The 19,302-nt window shown below is 44.8% G+C and overlaps 2 long non-coding RNA genes across 3 annotated transcripts in view; both read left to right on the top strand.

Moving 5' to 3' along the window:
- Nucleotides 1-4,605, top strand: part of LOC114487096 (uncharacterized) — a 57,249-nt gene extending 52,644 nt beyond the window's left edge. Inside the window, exons 5-6 of one of the 2 annotated variants that reach the window (XR_008618463.1) lie at nt 2,882-3,082; nt 4,346-4,605. This is a non-coding gene — a long non-coding RNA (uncharacterized lncRNA). Of the gene's footprint in view, nt 1-2,881; nt 4,181-4,345 lie in introns of those variants that run through there. The other variant, XR_003681767.1, reaches the window with a different exon arrangement.
- Nucleotides 4,606-12,779: 8,174 nt separating this feature from the next.
- LOC129392503 (uncharacterized) overlaps nt 12,780-19,302 on the top strand; it is a 28,806-nt gene continuing 22,283 nt past the window's right edge. Inside the window, exon 1 of the long non-coding RNA XR_008618464.1 lies at nt 12,780-13,044. This is a non-coding gene — a long non-coding RNA (uncharacterized lncRNA). The remainder of the gene's footprint in view (nt 13,045-19,302) is intronic.

Consider the following 19,302-nt stretch of genomic DNA (forward strand, 5'->3'; position numbering starts at 1 on the left):
CTGTGAATGTCACGCCATCTCGTGGGTTGCAGGAGATGAGCGAGGGTGCGCTGTCTCCAGTGGGTGACCCACTGGCCTGAAACTTCTCCCTCCCGCCTGCCTACTTTCAAGGGCTGTCCCAGATCACAAAAGCGTGTCAGCCGTATGGACGCTGGTCTAATCGGCTTCCATTCTGAGCTGAGGGAAACCAGTAGAAGGTAGAAGGCGTAGGACCTGCAGACGAAGGCAATTATTCGGGCGGTGTCATAGTTAGGGGACTGGGCTTATTGTGAGTCGCAAGGCGACACGCAGGGCTAGTTGATGACTGACCATCCTGCAGTCTCGGCCTTCCCTTGTCCAGCAGCTGGACCTGAAGGCATCTGATTCTGGAGCATCTGGGACTCGGGTTGGCCAGAGCCGGCTCCTGGGGTGTGGAGGTGTCTGAGAAACTAGCTGAGAACCTAATGAATGGATTTCAGGAATTTCCAGGAATACACATTCAATATGCCACTCTTTGTTGAGAAAATGAATAAATATAGTCTGTGGGAATGAACGTAGCACTTAGCGGAGCGTTGCTCCACTGGCAAAGAGTTTGTAGCGTATGTATGCTCGGAGCCTTTGGGAAATAAGGGAAACAAGGAACGCTTTGTTAAGAGCTGAGAACGCACTGGGATGCCTTGTGTGTGTCACACAAGCCTCTGCATCCTCACTCTGAATTCAATCCACAGATTGTTTTATTTCCAGGTTGTTTTTAAACTCGACAGTCCTTTGACTTGATTTGAGGCCTCAATTCCACAGCCAAAGCATACATGCTGGAGGAATAGTCACCTCTTCTTTCCCTACAACAAGGACAAAAACAGTATACTGGCTGCATCTTGTATTTATAAAGTGACATTTCCACATCTGCCCTGTGAAGTTCTTTCTTAGTCAAGTGGTCATAAAGAAGGGGAAGATAAAAAACCAAAAGAAACGGGAGTAATTTAAGTAAAGAATAACTTCCTTTTTATTAGGTTTAACTTGAAACCAGGTATCATATTTACATAAATACTGTGGAAAATATTTAACCTATTCATAGAGGTTAAGTAACTAACTGATAAGCTTTGTAGGGAAGGTCTGTTTAAACGCGCCCGTTAAACTCAAACCATGCCAGGCAATTTTTCAAAATTTCAAATACATAACCATTAGGAAACTGGGAAGAAGTCTGAGGGACAGAAAGAATTTCTGGTGAACAAATACAGTTGTTCATTGTAGAAATTGTTGCTACTTTATATATCAGAGAGTGCCAAGCGAGTCAAAAAGTCAAAATAACAGGATTTAGGTGAAAGCCTAAATGATACAAGTTAGTCTTTGGTAAAGACTAAAACTCCTTCAGCTGCTGGCTAGAGGAAATCAAAGGGCAGGATATTTTAGCTGGGTCTCCTTCTCCGTAAATAATACATGAAATGATTAGAGGAGCAAGGTTGAGAGGTCGGGGATGCAAACGGAACTTCTGGGAGGGAGACTGGCAAAACTGTTTATGAGGATAAAAATTGGGCAGTGCTACATTGGTAGATTTCTTCTTTGAATAGAATGATCGTATAGTTTATCCTCCAACCAGGAAACTTTGAGAGCGGAAGTGGACAGTTTTCCTAACTAGCCAGGACAGCGGGCATACCCCAGGACCAGCACGGGATCCCCAGCACATACGGTCACTTCCTTTGAACCTGTCTTCGTGGCTAACAGTTTGAACACAAAGGATTAAATAGGCCACTGTCTTTTGGTTTTGTTTCTTTTGGGGGGCTGGGGGATCTTAAGTACATTTTAAAGGACTTGTGCTATTTCTGCCGCATCGAAGAAAAAATGTTCATCGAGACCGTCAGACAATAATATGTATAACCGAAAAGCGAGTTTATTATACACATTGACCCAGAAGTGAAAGATCCCATACAACCTCATCACCCACAGGCAACCATTATTGCCTTTTTTAATCTACCAGTGTAAATTCTTCTGTTCTTATTAGATGATCTGTCGATCTATCTAACCATCTATCTGTCTATCTATCTTTTAACATAAAAGGGATCCTACTATACAAGTTGTTTAATAGCCTGATTTTAGTCACTTTAATATGATTAATTTGTTAATATTATTAATAGTGTGAATATCTTTCCATTCAATAAGTGTTATTTTTAGTAGCTACCTAGTTTTCCGTTATTCCAAAAAGTACTGGAATTTACTTAACCATCTTTATTTGTGGACATTTGTTTCCAGTGCAATATAAACAATACTATATTAAATATTTGGGGCATGTATACATTTTTTATATTCATTTGATTATTTCCTTAGAATTTATTCCTAGAAGTGAAATTGCGGGATTAAATAGTGTATATATATATATATATATATATATATGTAAATACAGCATATATATTTCTATACATTTTTCAAGTGTCAATAATCAATTTTCCATTTAGTAAGGTTTAATAAATTTATGCATCCACCCAAAAGAGTGTGAGAATTCCTGTTTCATCATATCAGGGCTAACATCGGATATTAATAATTAAAATTTTTTGCCAATCTGAAAAATACAAAAGAGCATTTTGATTTACTATCCATTTCTGTGATTATTAGTGAAATGAAACGTCTTTTAAAATGCTTATCGGACGTTGGTATTTCTTACGTAAGTCGCTTGTACCTGTCCTAGAGGAATCTCCGATTTTCACAGGCCTCAAGAAGAATGCATGTCACAGCCCTTCCAAGTTAGTTCTTCGCCTTACGTCCTGGTTATTAGCATCGCTGTCTCCTCAGAGCTGGCTTTCACTTCTCTCAGCTTTTCCATCCACTCTGACACCCAGTCTGGTTTATCTAATTTCCGAAATGTTTCTCTAATAAGTCCCTCTTTTCCATTTCTTCACCGCGGATCTAGTTCAGGACCTTCTCTTGGTTTACTTTAGTCGGCTCTTCACTGGTAACGAAAGGCCACGGCCACGGCTGCTGCCACTGCTGAAGATGAAGCCGGAGCCCTGAGGCTAGAGGTCGGCTTTTCCCGAGTCCCGTAAAAGCCATCGTTATGGGACTAGCTGGACTACCACTTATGCACCTTTGTATCCCTGGTGCCTGACACACGGTAGGTACTTGGTAAACAGAGGATGAAATTGCTTTTTCCCGTCTCCGGCGACTCTTCTAGGTTGTTACCAGAAATCTCTCTCCGAAACACAGATACGATTATGGTCCTCTGCTCTTAAGAACTGTTGCCGCTGCCCCACTGACTGTAGCTGGGTGTCTCAACCCCAGTACATGTGGCCCAGATAATTCTTTAACGTAGGGGACTGTCCTGGGCATTGCGGGATGTTCAGCAGCGCCCTTGGCCTCCACCTACAGATGTCAGTGGCACCCCCTGCTCTGACCTTGGTTTAACAACCAAAAATGTCTCCAGACCCTGACAAACGTTCCCTGGGAGGCAGGGGTGGTGTGCAAAATCGCCCTTGGGTGAGACCCACTGGCCTGTGCTTTGTGATCTCCCGCCTTGCCGGCCTGCCGACCGCCTCACCTGAACACCCTTGAACATGCCCCGCCCCTCAGCACCTGTGCGACCGTCACGTGCTGTGTCTTCAGCACTTCGGCAGCGAGGAGGCCCGACTGCCACCACGCACAGACAACGCACGTTGGCCTAGACTAACAGAAGTTTATTTTGGCTCACGTAACGCACCGTGGGGTCGAACACGCTGCTGAGGCAGCCTTCCGCATGTCAGACCTTCAGATTCTAGCGTGGCTGAGGCTCTGCCATCCTTGATAGACGGTTTCCCAGACGGCCCCGGGGATCATCGCCAATCTACTTGACGAAAGGAGAAAAGAGCCTCTGGGCAGGACGCGAAGGAGATGTTCACGGCCAGGATGGAAAATGATGCCGGTCCCTCCCACTCCCATCCTATTGGCTGGGACTCAGTCACAGGGCCACCCGGAATTTGCAAGGGGGACTGGGAAATGTAGTCTAGCCGTGTGCTTGGAAGAAGGGGTCCTGGACTTTCCCATCAGCCAGCACTCTGCGGCAATCAGCTCCTCCGCTCGGCCAAAGTGTGGTTTTACCTGAAGGTCTAGCTCAGCCGTCACTCCTAGAATTATGAATTCTGGTCTCCCCTTTATGACCTCTTTTATACACTGTGCTTATACATTATAGTACGATTGGTATGGCATAAAAATCATTTTTTCTCATTAATATCTAGGATAGTTCCCGGTACATGGTGGGCATACATCCGTTATCAAAATGAATGGATTATATTTAATTACATATTATAATATATAATATTATGTGTATTATATTATATATTATGTATTATATAATGGGAATGGCTCACCAACTCACTGAGGTTTTTTGTCTGTCTGTCTTCAGATCTCCGTTCTAGGAATCTGGAATACCAGTACAACTGTCTCACTAATACAAAGCTGACCCAAGGTTATTTGCAGTTTCTCACGGGACCCTCAGCATCACCTGAGGCCTTGCAGAAATGGAATGAAGGCTTTCTCTTTCTTGCGGTGCCTCCTCTCTCTGTCCCCTCCCCCAGCTTCCCGGTGCTGTCCGCACATCACCTTCCACGGGTTCTCCCGCAGTCTCCCGACCCCACTTCCACCGAGTTCCTAGGGTTCGGTGACAATCCTCCCACCAGAGATGAGCATTTAAAAAGGGGTGGTTGTTAGTTCTTAGGAGTCACTGACTGATTCGTTAATTACATGGGGAAAGAACCCGGGGTCCTGATTTTGAAAGGGCTACCATGTTGTTGTTGTTGTTTTTAACCCGTATTTGCAATCTGACATTTTCCTAGGGAACCAAAGTAATAGTTAAAGGGACAAAAATGCTTACCATGTATAAATTCTAGAAAGATTTTTACAAATGGGAATTTTGTACCTTAGAAATAAACAAGTCTTCTTTTGAACGCTGGCTATATAGTTGCCAAAGTAAACCAGTCAAGGCCTATGTGCCTTTGATGCCTGGTGATCTTATTAACTAAACTGGGGTAAGAATGAAAGCATTTCTGCAATGAATATTCAAGGGATTTGAGCACCCATTTAAGGCTGTAACCAGGCCAGAATTCCCTTTTAGAGGCCAAGCAGAACCTGGTCCAAAAACATGAACACAACCGGAATGTTTCTGGTCATTTTTCTCAAATGCACCAGAGGGTTCCCACTGCATTTTCTGACACACTTAGCCTATATACTGCAGGACAAGGGAGCATTTATGTAAAATGTCCGCCCGCCCCGCCCCCGCCCCCACAAGTTGTCCTGACAATTCCAGCCCTCACTTTCTCCCCTGCTCCGGTCGACATCTGAGAAGGGAGACCACAATTGCACACCGCTTCATAGATCCCCCTGATTCAAACCAGTTCTCCCTAGAGGTCACATCATGGATGAGACACAAGGTTTTTGTCAAGAGACCAGCTACCAGCAGAAAGGGTTTTGATGCTCTTGCTCGTAAGAAATTAGTAACTAGATCCCTGGTCTGTTTTAAGCCAACTTTATAATTATACTGTTTCAGTGGTAAACCAGACCTTTGAGCCAAGGGTAATTTAGAAATTCTAGATCTGTATTCTCCCCCCCTTTCTTTAATGTTCATCGTTGCTGTCGGAGTCTCCATCTTCTGCCTTCAAACATATAATTTTCCTCCATTCCTTCCTCACCCCTGGCTCCTTGTTTCTGTGACCCTCTGTCACAAGAGGACAAAGGCAGCCTGTTCCCCCTTGTCCTGGGAGATCGCGCGCGGCAGTCATGGCTGCGTGCACACACATCTCATTCTGGACTATGGTGCCACTTGGCAAGGGTGTCACCAGCGAGGGCTGCCTGGTTTGCCTCTGGGATTGGAGGTGAACTGGGGCCTTATCCTGGGTGTCCACAAGGTAACCTCTCTCTTCTAAGACTAGGACCACACTGGAGATGACGTTCTCCAACTCCTGAACGCTTCCTGCTTCTGTAAAGTTTTTGTACTCAGAGCTCTTTTTTCTGTGTGTGTGTGTGTGTGTGTGTGTGTGTGTGTGTGTGTGTGTGCTTCGATTCTTTTTTTTAAAATTTAAGTCTGTTTTTAAAAATTGAAGTATAGTTAATTTACAATGTTGTGTTAGTTTCAAGTGTATAGCAAAATGATTCAATTATACACACATATATATGCTTTTTCAGATTCTTTTCCATTATAGATTCTTTCAAGATATTGAGTATAGTACCCTGTGCTATACAGTAGGTCCTTGTTGTTTACCTATTTTATATATAGTAGTGTGTACACGTTAATCCCAAACTCCTAATTTATCAGAGCTCTTTTGATATAGAAAGATTTATTAACTATTACAAACGAAACCCAGGGCTTCCCTGGGGAAAGTTTTGTAGCCTCACTCATGCTTACCATCGTGTTCTCTCTCCCCATTTTCTCTCTTAACCCTCCTCTGTTTGTTTCCCCTGGTGCAATTGTTTTTCTACTCTTTAAGCTATATTTTGGGATGGTTAAAAAAAAAAAATCTCTTAAGTAGATCTTGAAAGCCTAAATTTTCGTTTCAGCTGAAAATCATCCAAACCATATGCATCTCAGTTGAACACGCCTCCAGCTGGCCCCACGCTGCCAAAGACCCTTTTTTTAATACCTGACCAAATTTCTTTAGAATCTGGCTGGAATTATATTGATCCCTCCCAGATCTTTAAGGGATCACAGTCACCAGGTTCCAGATTGTTCCTTCACATAGCTAGAGGTTCTGTTGTAAGCAAACTTGAGCGTTTCTTCTCCAGAATTGCTTTCTTCTTTCTTTGTTTCTTCCCTTTACTCTTTCTCCGTCCACCTTTGCTCTCCTCCCAGGAAGCCTGCTTAATCACCCAGTGTCTCTGGGTCTCTGGGTCTCTCTCTCACCAACCAACCCTAATCCTCGGCCGCCCGTGGTACGGAGGGGCAGCCAGAGTTTCCTTCAGAGACAGCTGGTTTCCATTTCAGGAGTCTCAACATTGTGGCTGTGTTGATCGTCTTTTCACCTCTAGGTTTGGTCTGACTTGCAGCGAAATCACAACTAACCCTTTTCCCTCGGCCTCCGGGGCCCCTGCCTGAGCCCTGCCAGCTGCAGGCCCTTCCCAGCAGCGCCCTGCCACGCAGGTGCCACCGGAGTCCCCGCCAGACACCACCCACACCCACACCCACACCCACACCCACACCCAGGGGAGAAATTCAGGCAATTTCACTGAGGCCCACGGGTGAGGAAAATTGGTTGATCGAGTTATTACTAAATGGCTTTTCAAATCTTCTCAGTCTGTGGGAAGGGAGGTAGATTGGCAGGGCCTGGGTCCTGCCCCACAGATAAAGCCAAATCCGCAGGCCTCCTGTGAGCGGAGAGGCTTGGAGACCGTGGAAACAAGCCACCACGCCTAAATCAGCAGGGCTGCCCCTGGTGTGCCCAAAGCCACCAGGTCCTGCCTGTTTTAAGTGCAAACATCCCGGGATGGGAAAGTGAATCCTGAGAGTGGAGTGCTTTGTAGTGACTTGTGCTTGGGGCTGGGGGGCGCTCAGAGTGTGAATAAGCGCGATATTAACAATAAACGCGAGGGCTACTTAAAAGGCCGCCCCTTCCGCTCCCAGGCGACGTCTACACAGGAAGCCCAGTGATAAAGATCATTCATATTTTTTCCGTAAGTCACTGAATCAAAGGGAAGCTTCCCTATCTGCATTGTCTGGATGCCAAATTAGGTTGTATACGTATTAACTCTTTGATAATCTCAGCTACCATAGAGCTTTTTGCATACATACCCATATATATTTATATACGCATACATACACACCTATATATGTGTGTACATATATACATATATATATATACACACACACACACACACAAAAGAAGTAGACAGGGAGGTTATAAATATACAGTCTCTCCACTTGGTACATATAAAAATGAAATCTCCTTGTGTATGTTCGTCTGCCTGCATCTTTAACCTGGCTCTCTAACCTCTGTGTGATGGCGAGCGAGTCATGTAGTGTCTCTGCATCTGGTCTGTCCGTCGGTGAAATGAAGGAGTTGCACGAGCTGGTGGTGTGCTCTGTGGGAGGTGCTTCCGCTGTGATCCGGCACAGCTCCGGGCACGTGGTGGCTCTCAGTGCAAAGCCACATGTCACAGGAGCCACCCAATTCCTGAGGCTGTGTCGAGTCCTAACGTTCCGTGATTCGAATATTTTTAGGTGACTCTGTCGGGAAGGTCCTCCTAGCGGTGGGAGGAGGAGAACGATCATCAGATCCGCACGTGTATTCTGAGAGACGAGAGAGGACTCACCTGGCTGCAGAAACAAGACCCGTCAGATGAACTTTCTGTCTCCCTGGAGACCTAGGTTGGCCTGCTGGGTTCAAGGCAATGGACAGACTTCATCTAGCTCGACTTTAGCGAGACTTTCGACTCCGTCCTGGGCAACGCGCTTATCAACAAACCTCGGCTGGGCCGCCGTCGCCTCACACCCAGATCCGTGTTCACTACCCCAGCGCGCCCCCGGCCCCTTCAGGCACACGGCCGCCAGCTCAGACAGCCTCAACGTCACTCTGTCCTTCAGAATCCAAGAGCGGCCTCTCAGTTGCCTTTCTGAGGATTGCCAAGGCCCTTGGCTTAGCCCTGAGCTTCACCGGCTTTTCAGCCCCCCTTTCTTTCCAGCTTTATCTCTAGGGGTCTCCTACAGACCCAGCTCTCCGGCGGAAGAGCCTTCTAATTGTTTTGTCCCCCTGTGGCACCCCTGCCCCGCCCCACGTTTGTCCCGTCCTAGGGCTGTTGTGCAGCAAAGCTGGAAGATTTCTTGTCCAAAGCTGCCGTCTCCTCTCCCCCGTCCTAATCTGCCCTTTGAACGCAAGGTCAGGACCCGCCTCCTCCACTGAGGTCTCCCTGGTGGGCTTGTGGCGAGGGAACCCGCCCTCCTCTGACCTTTCAAGTCACCGGAAGTCTGCACGACACTGTTTGTCCTCGTCCCTGCTGGCCTGGGCGCTTCACTGCGGTCCTGGAGGAGCCTGGTGGGACTTGGAGGGCGTCGGAGGAAGCCAAGCGGGGGATGGGAGGCTCGAGACCCAGATGGCTGGGCGGGCTTAGAAGAAGCAGGGATAGTTCATTTGAAGGGGGAAAAGTAGCAGGTAATTTCACAAGAATCTAAGTGTCTGATGAAGTACCCAGTCTGCATGGCCACATGTGAGGGGAGAAAAACAGACACGGCATGCCAGGGGAGGTGAGGAAATGGCCTCAGCGGAGGGTGTCTTTCAGGTTGGCTATGATGCTGCAGGAGGGGCTCTGCCAGAGACAGAAATTGGAAAACACGCCCCACTCTCATGGTCAGCTGTGGCCCAAAGACGTAAAGCTTTTAAAATGTCAGACAGATATTTGGCTTGAGAAAGTGAAAATTAAAAAAGTAAATTAAAAACATACTGGTATTTAGAAATCAATTTCATAATCCCATGAAAATTTTCCTGTGTTGCTCTTAATCAAGCTGGGAAATGAAAGCAATCTTAAAATTCGCTTGCTTAACAGATCTTGTGTGAGCGTATAGCTATTTATGGAATTTGTTATAAAAACAGAGAAGGAGAAGTACTTGACAAAGTTAAGAAGTCCGCCCAAAAGAGAGATCTTTTCATTATTGGAAATCACCTTTTTGGACTTGGATTTTTTTCTGGTTTAGCCCTCAGGTACCTGACAGTCTCGTAAGCTGGGTGGCGGGTGTCATTTCAAAGTGCTTCCCCCTCCCTCTCTCTCTGCTTATCCCCAGTCGAGACTCACTGACCCAAAGCTTCCATCTCTGGCAGGGGTCCTTCTAGCTAATCTTACTGGATTCTTGGGTCAAGTTTTCTCCATCTCTGTTCCTTTGCCTCCTTTTTATAGGGAGCTCGCCTCTGAGATCAAAGACGATCTAAAGCAATTTATGAGAAATAAAGGAAGCAGGAGAGGATGCTAAGCTATTTAAGGGGCGGGGTCTGAAGTGGTGAATCTATGGGAAGATCCGGCCTCTGCTCTGGCTGTAAGAGGTGGGACAGGGTGTGAGGGAGGGATGTGAGAACCTGCTCTGTGGAACGCAGGTCTTCGCCCAGTCTGATCGGCGGTCCTCAGAGCTGACTGTGTCTCTGAGTCACCCGGGCTCCTTTTGAATGATGCGGATGCCTGGGCTTTAGTCAGATGATTTAATGGGTCCCCAGCAAGTCCTATGAGTCTGTAGTTTAAAGCCTTACGGGTGTCCCGAGGCTCACACAGCACAGACAACCATCGACCCAGCCCCTGATATTTACTGCAGTTTCCTTAATTTCCTCCTCTTTCCTCCAAATACGTTTGTAATTTTCCAAGGGCTCCAAGACAAGGATCTGGCTCACCCCAGCTCCAGTGCATTCACTGGTGAAGAACAAAGGGGAAATTCACAAAAATGAGAACGCTTCAGAAGTAAGACTACGTAAATTATTTTGGAGACAATTTTTCCTTCTTGTACAAATTTCAGAGGGATTTGGGGAGTAACACACACACAGAGTCAGGGAGATGAGTAAACAGGAAAGAAAAGATTGACTTTTATTAGTTGCTGGTTTAAACTTAAAATTTTTTTCTTTATATTGGACTCCCCCTTTCCTTTTCCTTTAGAACCGTATCAAGCTATTTTCAGGAAGGAGAAGTGGTTGGTTTTGGGGAACGATGAAAAGCATGACATCACCATGCTATTTTGAAAGAGTGAGAGAAATATGCCAGTTTTAGGTCCGCTTAGTTCGGTTCTGTGTATGTAGGAGCTGCATCGCGTCTTTCTCGAATTTGGCTTCACTTGGGGCTGCAGCTCTTCCCGGGAAGGATGATATTTATTCAGAGCTGATTTGTAAACATCACTTTCAGTTTAAGGTCTGGAACCTAAGTGGCTATTCTTTTCCTGCAGACGGCAGCTCAGACTCTGCGCGTTTTAAAGGCGGTCAGATGTGCAGGCTTCTTCCCACGGGCCCCCCCCCCCACCCCCCACCTGCCTGTTTGATTTTAGGCCAACTGGGGGCAAACCCTTAACCTGGACTTTTTGTTGCTGATAAGGGCTCTGCGGATGGCAAAGAGACAGCTTACTCATTTCTTTAGAATTTGCGGTGGAATCTTTTTCTGCATGTATGTCGTGTCAGCAACTCCTATTTTCCTGGAGGGGTTTGGAAAGGTCCCCTCTGAACGTTAATATGTTTATAACATTTCTCAAATAGAACTCCTCACTCATAAACATTCAGCTTTTTGAAAGGCGTCAACCCCACCTTTTCCATCCCTGGAGACAAAAGCACACCTTCGTGTGTATCATGGAAAAGGCGACCGACGACGGCTGTAACATTGTCTTCTAGACAAACTGGGATATCATCTTTTTATTGTTAAAAGAAGCATTTTACTCCGAGGTTCCTAACCTATTTATGGGTCTGATAGATGGTTCCTTTTTGGCAGCCTGCAGAAAAGCCCGGGTCAAGGAAACAGCTTGCACTTGTCTCTTCAAGTCTAGCTCGGCCTCGCCGTATCATTTCATGATTTCCTTTCTTGTTATCTTCAAACATTCCCTCAAAGCTGAGCTTGACAAGAACAGGAAGGTTGGCAAAGGTCTGGCAAGGAGGTTGTTTTTCTTCGTGTTTGAAAATGGACGCTTTCCTCCCCTCCCCCCAACCCCATCCTTTCTCGTTTATTCCGGGCTCCCAGGCCCTCTGCAAAGCTGATGGAAAAAAAGTTAAGAACTCCATTCCCTCTTTAAAGTAGGGTCTCTAAGAGCTTTCTAATCAGCTCACTGTCAGCCTGTTTCCTCTGATCAGCTTAAATAGGTCCACTTGAAGTTCACAACTGCCAAAGCCAGCATTCAGATGGAAAGCACGGGGCGTTGGAGAAGCGTTTATGCACGTCCGCTCAAGATTATCCAGGGGCCCGAAATCCCAGGGAAAGTGCTGCTTCCACAGAGCCTTTCTTCTTGATTAAATTAGCGCTTCGCACGAAGAGGAGAAGGCATTCCCATTCCACAAGCTGATTTCTGTTCTCTTTCTACCTCTCGCCTCGCCACAGTAAAATGTGAACTCGGTTCCTGTGTCCTTAGCGGGAGCCTGGTGGTGACTGAGGTTCCCTGTAAGCCCTTCCTAAACATCTTGGTACCAATGAACCTTTTAACCTCTCGTGGATGGCTTTGTGTCTAACCTGGTACAGGAACAAAAAGCCCAAACAAAAGCAAGTCACGTTATCTCAGCCCTACACAGACGCGGGGGGCAGAAGTTGGTCTCTGCTCTGTGGGCCCCAGCTCGTTTTCTGAGATTTTCCTGCTCTGTCTTCAGAAAGGAACGGCTTTGTTAACCATTATCCACTGACAAGAGTGTGTCCATTTCAGCAAAATTAATAAGAGATAGCATTTTTCTTCCTTCTAAATGGCCCATGTCGGTAATTAACATCGCCTTTCATTACTCAACTTGAAAGCTGCCTTCCCGGGCCCCCTGACCTTGCCCTGGCTTTGCTGAACTGTGGCCTCCAGCCTGTGAGAGACCTAAACGCAGAAAAAGCGCCCGGGGCCCTCACCCAGGTGCCTTGAAAGAATCATTCGACGAATATTTATTGGGCGCCTACTGCGTGGAGGTACCAGAGTTGAATCAGACAGGGACTCTTGCGGAAGGGAAAATGGGGGTGGAGATAAAGAGGGGTTCTTTCAAATCGCCCTGACGCAGCAGCAACTGAAGATTGTCACAAACAAGAGCGGATCCGGTGGGGACGGGGTCTGGGCTAAGACGTGGCCCAGGTGGGGGTTTATGGAGGAGGTGCCATTATTGGAGGGGAACATTCAAATGTTGGAGGTCATTGCATTTAAAAGGGATGTAGAGGTTCAAGTGACCTTGCCTTGCACTGTTTTAGGGAAAAGAGCACTTTCATAGTGTATATGAGTTGAGGGCTCAAGAAGAATTGTTTTCCTCTTTGGTGGGTTGTTTCCCTGTACATGTAGTCAACGAGCTGTTGACATTTTAATAAGGGCGCCACCTTCTAATTGAGCCAACTCCCCGCAAAGTGTGTAAAATATATTCCTGTCATTTTTTCCCCATCAGGTCTGTGCCCCAGGAGGGTTCTTGGTCACAGAGCTGGAAGTGTCACGTGGGGGTGAGTTAAGATACACTTTATATGTATTGTTCACATCTTTAACCGTGAACTCCATGCTTAAAAGAGCCACCAAGAAAAACCCAAATGCTCCGTACGAGGGGATGGGTTGAAAAAATTATGGCGCATCAAGGGATGGGATCTAATTGCAACCATGATGGTATTTTCAATGGTTTATGAAAAAGCAAAAGTGGCACGTTCTCATTTTTGTGAAGAATATAATATATACGTTGAGAAGGACAGGCTAGAAGACTCAACACTAAAATCTTAATAGTGGTTATTGATGGGTGCTGGAAAAAGAAATGATTTAACCTTTTCTTCCCTGTGATTTTCAGTATTTTCCAAAATGTCTACAGTGTATATGCATTACTTCTGTAGTCAGGTGAAATGCTATTAAAGAATAAAAATGCTGAGGGGAAAAAAAGGACTTTATGAAGGTGAGAGGATGGCTAAGAGGTCATTCTCCCGTCTCAAGCCACTTTGGACTTGACATCAGCTGTAGAAAAAAAAAAAAAAGGACAAAGCACACCCACCCAGCAATCAGAACTAAATGCCCGGAGTCCGTTTGAAGTAACACTGCCCGGCATACAATAAACCCAATGGAAAAGTTCTCCTTTAGCCACTTGGGTTGAAACTTTGTCAGTTGATTCTTTTAGAAATTTTTGTAGTGAAAAATGCACTTCTGTCTCTGTCTCTGCTGGAATTTAGCTTCAGCAGACTCTGGGTTCTGAATTATTCGAGGATTAAAAATCTTTTGCAGAGGTTGTCCTGATCACTTTTTTTGAGGGGGGTGGTAAATCCTTTGTTATTGTTCTCTTGTTCAAGCCTCATGATATAAAAAAATCTAAAGGCCAGTTATTCATCTGGTGACGCCCTTCACAAATGCGCAACAATGCACCTCTTTGTTTTTATCTATTATTTTGTAATTTTCTTTTACTCAAATTTCACACATCAGATACGCTTATTCGTTTCACCGTTGGCGGTAACGAGGGTCTCAAACCAGGATGCAGTTGTCTGCAGGGCTGGGAGCAGAGGAAATGCCTAGGGCTTTTCTGCAAATCCTGTGTCTCTGATCGTTCGCAATAGGAAAGCTTAGCTGGAGGGTGTGCGGTGTGGATGGCAGGGGCTGCAGACGGGGAAGGGAAGGCAGAGAGATGGAAACAGTGCAAACCTGTAGTTTCGGTTCACATGGCTTCCCAGCTTCTTTTGGCGTTTTGTGTCATCCAAGCCTCATAATTTGAGGCTCATCCTCTAAATTACAGCAGCAGCTCCCGCGGGGGCCCCTCCTCCAGAACCGAGTTGTCTTTTGACGTCTGAGTCACTCAGAATTGTGGAGTCAAAACACATAAACAGAACAAGAGAAGCTGTTCTCTCTATAGAAGACTCTAGAAATGCGGTTGAAAATGTACTCAAGGAGGTCTTCTAACCATTTTGCTTTTCCTTTAAACTTTCTGGCCTATGTATCCACTTGCTTTGGTTATTAAAATGTACTCATTGATACTTCATTCTGAAGCTTTTCATAGAGAGATGAACAATGCTGCTAAATGAATTCAGCGAAGAGGCCACGAGACTCAGGTGGCAAACCGAGGCCTAAGGCAGTGAGGGAGCCAGAACAGCCAACAGGCTTTTCCAAACAAGGAAGGCGCCGCTCCGGGCCAATCACATACTGTGTTGGCTTTGCTGACGTGTCTTCTTTGTAAAAGTCTCCGGGCTCCTGTTGGTGGAGCGCTCCTAACCCTTGATGGATTGGCAGCTCCATTATAATTGACTTTTGCTTAAGTAAACTCTGAAGGGTTTTAATATGCTTCAGTTTATGTTTCAACAATACAAAAATCAATAATTTGTCTGTATACCTACAGTAGAGTTAGGGTTGCAGGGTGTCCCCCATAGTGAGCGTTTAACAAATACTTGCTGAATGAATAGATGAAAAATTAGTAATCCAATGTGCTATCAACAAACAATTAGAGGACGCCATGAACATATTTTAATTACAAGAGAAAAAAAATCTAGAAATAAACCTAATATGAAGAAAACCATAACGTTGTATTGAAGGACCAAAGAAAACTTGAATAAGCAGACACATGCTGCGTTGGATGGTAGACTCAGAGTTGTGAAGGTGTCAGTTCTTCCCCCAGATAATCCACTAATTCAGTGCGATGCTAAGAAAAATTGCAAGGGGATATCTTATGAAACTTGACAAGCTGATCTGCAAGTTTATATAGACTAGAAAATGCACAGATTAATCAAAAGTTTATTGAAAAAGGGTGACCAGTGATAGGAGATTTATCCTATTTTATATCAAAACATACTTTAAAATGTTAACAATTAAAACAGAGTGTTGTTGACACTAGAGAAATAGATCAATGGAACAAAGAGCCTATAAATAGATCCATGTATGTTTACGTAGGAATTTAGTATCTAATACAAAAGTAACACTTCAAATTATGAATAAGTGAGAACCTATTCAATAAACAGTGTCAGGATAATAAGAAGAAAAGGAAATTTCAATCTCACCATAAATACAAAAACAGACTTTGTATGGATTAAAGAGCTAAACCTAGAGTAAAACTATAAAAATATTAGCAAAAATAGAAATTTTGTAACTCTTAGATGGGTAATGTCTTTTTTAAGCAAGATGTAAAACCCAGAACCCATACAGGATACAGTTTTTTTTTTAAAGGCTATATTAGACATCCTAAGCTTTAATACAGTGAGGTATATAAAACATGAGCCACAGTCTGGGATAAAATATTTTCAAGCTACATAATAGAGATTAGAATTCATAAAGAGCTCATAAAAATAAATAAGAAAAATAAAAAAGTAGAAAGGTAGGCAAAAATATAAACAGTCCGGTCACTGATCTAAGTAAAAGTGACTAATTTACATGCAGAAAGATGCTTATTCAGTAAATAATGAACAAAGGTCAAAGTAATGATGATAGATCATGTTTTACCCATTAGATTGGAAAGTTAAAAAAATTCTGTTGCTTTCAATGTTGAGGGAGTATAAAATGGTATAGTCTTTTGGAGGTCAACTTGAGAGTATATATCGAAAGTAAAAGTGTCTGTATTCTTTGAACCACCACTTCTACTTCTATGTTTCTGTCCAAGAGGATTCTTTCCACATGTGTACAGAGAAGCATTGATAAGGATTTTCAGTGCAGCATGGTTTATAATGGCCAAAAATTAGAAAGCATTTAAATGTCCATAATTAGGGAAATAAATTGTGATATATCCAATATTACAGAATAAAATGCAGCAGTAAAAGAGAATAAGGTAGACTTATAGTGTTCACGTGGAAAGACTTATAAGATATATGTCTATGTGAAAAAGTGCAGAAGGAACAATACATACAGTTTAATCCTGTGCTGAGACAAACCTTGGAGATGATGTGGGTTCAGTTCCAGACCACTGCCACAAGGTCAGTGTCACAATAAAGCAAGTCACATGAAATTTTTGGTTTCCCAGTGCATATCAAAGTTATGTTTAGACTATACCGTCAAGTGTGCAATAGCATTATGTCTAAAAAAGCAATGTACGTACCTTAATGAAGAATACTTTCTTGCTGAAAAATGCTCACTCTCACCCGAGCCGCAGTGAGGGTAAAAACATCAAAGATCACAGATCACCACCACAAGTGTAATAATAAGGAAAACGTTGGAAAGGTTTCAGGAGTTACGAAAATGTGACACAGAGACAGGAAGTGAGCAAAGGCTGTTGAAAAGATGGTGCCGATAGACTTGCTTGATCAACTTTCAATTAGTACAAAAAGTAATATTTGTGAAACGCAGTAAAGCAAAGTGCAACAAACGGAGGTATGCCTGTAATTCGTATTGTATGAACATTGAAAAGAATATATTCATTCTTCGTTAAGTAATTAAACATTATTTTAAGAAGATAACATTATTATCTGGTGCACTTTTCAGAAAGAAGACACCTTACCCAAACTTAAGCAATGTAAAGGGCCTCAGGAACTCTTAGTCGCCAGGGTAATGGAGTCCTCTTTTGCCTTCTTGTCTGGAAGGGTTTATTTCCTTTCGACATCACAACCTCTGGCCACCCTTCCCTTCCCACCCCAGGGCCTTCCCCCTTCCTGATAAGGGTGAGGCAGCCTCCCAAGGGATGTTGTTCACAGTCTCTGCAGTAATGGAAGGGTCGTGGGCCTGAGCAGAGTTTTAAACCCTCTGCTCATAGCTCCCATCTTAGCTGGTGGACTTACTACCTTGATACCGGAGCTGATGTTTTAAAACCTCCCTTTCTTTCCTCTCCTGTGCTCTCCTCAGGGTGATGTAATTGTCCAGTGGCCAGTGGGGAAAAGGATTGGGCAACTCCTACCGGGACAGTTAGTTCCTGCGTGATTGAAAGCTGGCTAGTTGGATTTCATTCTCCTAACAAATAAAAAAATCCCCAAAGTTACATTTGGTGGTCTGGTGCATAAATCAGTATCCGACAAAGCTCCCCTCCTTCCAATGTGTAATGCTCAAAACATGAGACACATTTGTAGGCCTCTTGGGTATCTCTGTTTGAATGACCCTCTTTTTTTCTCCTGACCTGTACTCTCCACACTGTATATCAAAATCCAGAGGCTTTTTTATCTTTCCCCCTTTGGGAAATTCATTTGGGTTTCATTCATTCCATGCAAACTTTGCTTCTCCGTTCTAAGCGGAAGAAGGAATGTAGTGTCTAAAAAATGGCCCTTGGGCAGGACAGCAGGGAAACCAATTCCATCCCTTCTGCCAGCCGAGGAGTAGTTCTCCTACAGTTTATATGCAGTTGTTAAAAATCAGAATGATCTGCTCTGAGATCCAGTAAAGTCACACTTGATTTACATCCCCGGGAAAAGGCTTTTCCAACACCCCTTGAAGTAAATTTTTTTAAAAAATCTTTATTGAATTTGTTACAATATTGCTTCTGTTTTATGTTTTGGATTTTTGGCCGTGAGGCACGTGGGATCTCAGCTCCCCGACTAGGGATCGAACACGCACCCCCTGCATTGGAAGGCGAAGTCTTAACCACTGGATCACCAGGGAAGTCCCCAAATAAAGTTTTAAGTTAACACTTTTGCAAGAGCCAGTGTGTGTGTGTGTGTGTGTGTGTGTGTGTGTGTGTGATGGGAAACTGCCTTTAAACACACTGAAATATCTGTCACAGTTTGAGGCAATTTGTGTAGACACATTGTGATGCCAGTTGCATATCACAGAGAAAACCGTTTTCATTACAACAGAATGAAGACCTGTGCAGTGGATTATCTCTTGCTCTTTTGTCTGACTGTTCTTCTCTTTAGGACCTTTGCATTCTGTACCATTTTGGTGGGTCAGTCAATTAAGTGCTTGCAATACCACTCCCACCACAGGGCGACATGGGACCAGTCAGGCCAGACAGAAACCTTTTTCAGATGGTCTCTGCAAGGGAGATAGATAAAACTCCAGGGCTACTGGGGGCCAGCTTTCGGACCATGTGGGTAGAATCTGCCTGAGAATGACATCAACACAGGAGGAAGCAGAGCCAGGAGATACATAGGTGGATGGAGGGAAGGAAGGATGGACAGATGGATAGATAGAGAGATAAATACCGAGTGCCACACCTGCTTTCCAGGTGTCAAGTGTTTGTCCAGGATTCAGTGACTGAACCACAGGATCTAAATGAGGGAGGCCTATCCCGCAAGGAATTCTGCCCGACAAGATGGGTCCGTACTGGATGGAGAAAAGACTGACCTCAGCAGACTTCTCTTGGGCCCGGAAAACCAGGTGACCTAGGCCTAGAGCTCAGGGCGTCCTGAGCAGCACCGAGTGAGCTCTGTCTCAGTCGCCCTTGAAGCCTGAGGAGCACCTCGGACTTGGAGATGCTGTGATTCTCATGCCGATGTCGCTGCTGAGATGGCTTTCGGGTCGGCTCAGTCCCCGGTGGGTTCATTCCTAAAGTCAAGTCCCAGCACGACAGACGGTCTGTGTGTCCTATCCTTGTGACATCAAAGAGTCTGATTCAGATGACCTTTAGCCGTTTTTGACGTATTATAAGCTTAGTGATAGTTTGGAGATGTTGCACAGTATGGATCTGGGAGGGAGAGGCCCGAGATGAACAGCTAGGCACGTAGGAAAACGGGGAGTTATCTGAACGTGGACGGCGATTGATGGAACGCTGGTGAGCGCTTCTGCCGCCCGCGAGAAGGAAGGACAGCTGGGGTTTTGCGCGAGGGCCCGGGCCCGGGTGAAAGGGCGCCGGAAGGAGACCTCAGAGGACCCGGTAATGAGCCGTAATGAGC

Source organism: Physeter macrocephalus, chromosome 11 (genome assembly GCF_002837175.3).
Source record: "Physeter macrocephalus isolate SW-GA chromosome 11, ASM283717v5, whole genome shotgun sequence".
Classification (NCBI taxonomy): Eukaryota; Metazoa; Chordata; class Mammalia; order Artiodactyla; family Physeteridae; genus Physeter; species Physeter macrocephalus.